This window comes from Condylura cristata, unplaced genomic scaffold (assembly GCF_000260355.1).
Source record: "Condylura cristata isolate star-nosed mole 26May11 unplaced genomic scaffold, ConCri1.0 scaffold00003, whole genome shotgun sequence".
Lineage (NCBI taxonomy): Eukaryota > Metazoa > Chordata > Mammalia > Eulipotyphla > Talpidae > Condylura > Condylura cristata.
Window position 1 is genome coordinate 1,092,027 of NW_004567104.1, and position 5,156 is coordinate 1,097,182.

Consider the following 5,156-nt stretch of genomic DNA (forward strand, 5'->3'; position numbering starts at 1 on the left):
TATAACCTTTTATTTTACTGAACGGATTTATTTCTTGTTACTTTTCCATGTATTTTTTAGGTTTCTTTATGTCTATTATTTCTCTGTAAATAATGATAGCTTAACTTTTTTCTTAATTTCAATTCTTTTTTTGTTGTCTCTTGCTTGTTGGTCTAGCTGGCCTTTTCTCTGCAGGTTTGTTGAACTTTATCAGTGCTTTCTTGGCATCTATTAATAAGATCATTTGGTTTTATTTTTCTTTTTGTTGATACGGTGAATTATGTGTCCTTGGAATAAATATCACTTGGTTATAGAGTATAAATCTTTCAAGCACTGTTGGATTTAGTTTGCTCAGATTTTATTTAGGATTTCAGTATCCATGTTCATTAGGAAGATTGGTGGTGTTTTCATTTTTTGTGTTTTATTTGTTTGGTTTTGGCATTCATGTGATGATGACCTGGTAAAATGTATTTGGTAGTGTTCTTTCTTTCTACATATTTTAAGAGTTTTAGCAGGATAGGTGTTATTTTATCTTTGAGGTTGTGAAACCATCTGGTCCTGGCCTTTTGTTTCTGTGGAGGGTTTTGATTACTATTTCAGTTTCCTTCTTTGTTTATTCAAGTTGTCTCTTTCTACTTTGTTCAGCCTTAGGTGATTGTATAATTTAAGAATTTGTCCATCTCATCTAGAATGATGAACTTGTTTGCATATAAATGTTTATAATAATCTCTTAGTAGCTGGTGGATTTCTGTAGTGTCTCTTGTAATTTCTCCTCTTTCACTTATGCTCTTATTTATTTGACTCTCCTTTTTATTTTTACATCATTTAATTCTGCTTTAAATTTTATTATTTCATTTCTCCTACTACCTTTGGTATTTTTGTTGTTCTTTTTTTGGTACCTCAAAATGGGAGATTAAGTTATGTCTTTGGCTTCTTGTTTCTGGTTGTGTGCCTATATTGCTATATACTTTACTCAATAATATTTTTGCTGAGTTTCATATGTTCTGTAGGGGTGTATCCTCATTATCACCTTTTTTATATATTTTTAAAATTTTTTTCTTTGATTTACTCATTAACCCAGCATGTTGTTCAATCGCCATATAATTGGGAAGCTCTTTGCTTTCTCATTGCTTTTCTAGTTTCAAGCCTCTGTAGTCAGAGAAGATAGTTGGCATGATTTCAATCTTCTGGCACTTGTTGATGTTTGTCTTATGATCCAGTACGTGATTGATCCTGGAGAATGATCTGTTCACAGTTGAGAAAAATATAGATTTAGTTTATTGGAGGTGCAGTGTCCTATAAATAAATGCTTATGAAGCCTGCATGAAATTATTTCTATATTGTCCCCCAGCATGTCCAGAGGACCTAAAAGAAAAACTGACCCTTAAAAACATGGTGGTTAGGGTTCCCTTCCCCACAGTTGACAATCTGAATATAAATTTTAACACTCCCAAATACTTACCTACCGATAACCTGTTATTGACCAGAGACACTATAAACAACACAAATAGCACACTAACAATTTTTATATGTTGCATACATTATATACCATATGCTGACAAATATTAAGTAAGCTGAGAAAAGAAAATGTTATTAAGAAAACTATATGGAAAATACATTTTCAGTACTGTTTTTATTCATGCCATAATTTCATGTTGTCTATTAACAAAAATCCACATGTAAGTAGACCTGTTCAGGTCAACCCCACTTTGATCAATAGTCAAGTATAGATGGTGAACATAAAAGTAAATGGATTTTAGTTATAATTTAATATAATTGGTTCAGAAATGTTTGGTGTTCTATCTCAGACTAAAACTAATTAGTAGTAGCACGAGTGCCAGAACGTGAATTACCTGGGTAGTGTTATCTACCAGAACTCTGTGTGTCTTTGGCCACTACTATGATCAACTTGAGGTAGTTGTTAAAAATTTAGCAAACTTAATTAAAATAGATACAGAGAAAAATATACAAATTTTAAGTGGCAAACTTAAAACTACTTGGCAAACTTTCAAAGTAAACACATTAGGACAAGCTTTTATGATTAAATATTAACTACAATATGTAAAATTAATATAAATTTCTCCAAAGACTTGGTGTGCAGTAGTTAACATTTATTTTCTTTCCCTCCTAATGACTTAAGCTCTTAGCTGTCTGATTGGTACAAACTCATCCACACATACTGGAAACCTTTGGATTTTCCAGAAAGAAAAGTTTTTATGTGACTGTCATTTTGATGGAGGGTAGAGAAGGAGGTCACCAAGGCTAGTATAGGAATCTGCACGCCCCCCCCCCAGATGACTAAAGATCTGTTTTCTTTAAACTATTGATTTAAACTGAGACTGCTGCCATGATGATGCCCAAAGGAGTGCCAGACATTGACACCATTCGGTGTACCCGGGTTAAAATAACCAGGAAGCTACAATAAGTTCTGGGAGCTGGATGTGATGAAAACAAGAAACATAAACTGTGACAGGTTGTTCTTTTAATAATGTTTTTTTTTTTTGAGATTTATTTATTTATGTGTACAGGCCAGAGGTGTGGTGGGTGAGAGGATCCACCAGATCAGAGTGGGGAGCAGAACAGGCAGATGTACTGAAATACACTGCTTAGGAGAGCAGCGGGCAAGTCAGGAGAGCTCTGCCATGCCATGTGGGTCAGTTCCCTGGCAGGGGATCGAACTTGTGCTGCAATGGCTTCGCAGAGCTTCACAGTGCAATGCTTTAACCCATTGTGCCACCAGGGACAACCTGACAGGCTGTTCTTATGGACCTTTTGCTTATTGCTGACTGATTTTGTTAACCCATTATTAAAAAAGGCAAGCTGTAGATGAGATGGTAGAATTGTTTCTCCAGGGTGCTATGCCCATGGTTCTCTCAGACTGATGGCCAGCAATCTGAAAAATAAAAGTGCTTCAATTCCTGTACTTTTGGTAGTGACTGGCAGCAGAATCCAGGTCTATTCCAGTAGCAGTCTGGGTAGACAACTGCTCTTAGCTGCTTCTGTTCCATCATAATTGCTCCAATGCAGGCCCATGTGTCCAGCACCTGTTAGGCCCAGTATCACTCTTTCTTCTTTCTCTGAGGGAGGTGATTTTCAAGAAGCAAAAGGTCTTCAAAATGGGTATAATTTTCCTTGGATACTGAAGCTACTTGCCCGTCTGATCAGATGCTAGATCATCCAAGAAAGGCATTCCTAGGTATTTCCAGGTACTCAACACATACCCTCAGGGAGTCTGTTGGATTGAGAGAAGACTACAGTTCCCTTCCTCCCAGTAGGTATACTGTTTTGCAAAGTAACTTTGTTACTTTCTCCCTCAAGAGGTGGAGTCCTTTACTCTTGAATCTGGTCATGTGATATGCTGTGGTCAATGTGACATTAAGGAACATGATAAATAGAAGCCCAAAGCAATTTCATGCTGAGAGTCTTGCCTGCTTTTGCTGGTGGGAATCTTGTAGATGCTATGTGATGAAGCCTGAGCAAGTTGACTGGAGGATAGGAGAACTCAATGGGCTGAACAAATGGCTGCAGCTCATGTTTCTTGCAACCACCAGTTTGCCAACCAATTGGATGTGACTATGAGCTCCAGGCATACCATGTCCTGACCCCAGGGAAGAACCAGTTGTTCCAGGATGGCTGAATGACAGGACTGTAAAAGACAGAAAATGATGAGTTTTGGGTTAAGTTTTAAAGTGACTGAGTTTTGGGGTAGCTTATTATATGGCAAGAGATGATTGAAGTTAAAAGTGCATTTCTCTTCCAGCCTATATAGTACAATAACTGAAACTGTTAGCATAAAACAGAGTGGCACCCAGGGACCCCCAAACTTAGGGGATGCATATTCTGAATGAGGTCTGACCATCTGCCATATAAAGGCAAATGTCGTAGATTCTTAGTTTGAAAGACCTTTACATGTCTCTCCTCTACATGTTTCTTCCAAGTCCTCTACGCAGCAGTACCAGGGTGCAAGTTAAGCTGCAGAAGGAAGTCTGCAAGTGTTCAGTTATATATCACGCAGGGCTGCTTGCTTCCACCCCCGAAGTCCCCTGCTCAGGAAGTCTGGTTCATGGCATCCTGGGACTCAGTCCAAGGTGAACTCCTAGTCTGTAAGTGGGCATGGAGAAAATGATGCCTGTTCACTTTTAAACACTTTTCTATGGAAATAAGCAAAAGTTTCATACTCCTTAGGTAGGCAGCACCCTAGGCACAGGTAGAGATAAGCACACATATGTGTGCATATACATACGGGAACTTTTTTAGTGTTAACAAATACATGTGGGAGTGAGCATGGGTTTGGGGATGGGGGAATGAAGAAATTCTTTAATACTATTTACACCCTATGTAAACATGTTTACAACATATATTGACAACATACCTGGCTCATTTTTTAAAATGAAATGAATGCCCAAAGAAATCTGACGGATATTTATTGCAGCCCCAACTTGTGACTCCAAGTGTTACTGATGGTAAAAGTGGGTCCTGAGTTTCTTGCTCAAGAATTAAATGAAGACTAATGGTGGCAGTTGATTTCAAAACTGTGATTTATTGAAATCGCAGCAGATTTCAATAAACAACAGAGCAGCAGAAAACTCCAGGGAGATATCAAAAGTGAGTGTCTCCCTTAGGGACAATAGCATCCCCCTGAGAAGGGCTGCAAGGAGCCTAACACAAACGATTATGTTATTCTCCTGTGTGGAGGGGAAGGGTGATGTTTGGAGCAGCCTTGCATGTTGGAGTCGGAGAAGGTGCTACATGCCACTCATGTTCAGAGAATGGAGGACAAATCCCACCCAGAGGCAGAGATTTTTGTGTTATAAAGAATACATGGACTAAGTTCAGGGCTCATCTCAAGATACATGTGCACCAAATCTAGTGAGTCTGTCTGTAGGTCAGCAACTTTTCTGCTTTGTAGTCACTGGACTGCTGAGTTGATTGAAACAAGTTACTAGGAACAAAGTAATGATTTGTTGTTAATCATTAAACTATGATTTGCATGCTCTACAATTAGTGTTCTTGTTTCCAAAGCTACATGCAAAGAGAAAGGAGCAAGCTCATACAGGAGGCCCCTGCATGAGAACTATGTCCCTTCTTTACCACAGCACTGTAAACTCCCTTCCCTCAAGGTGAGGGGAAATCGCTCTCTTTGCCTAAATCTTCTCTTTCTGCCTAAATATGGCAGC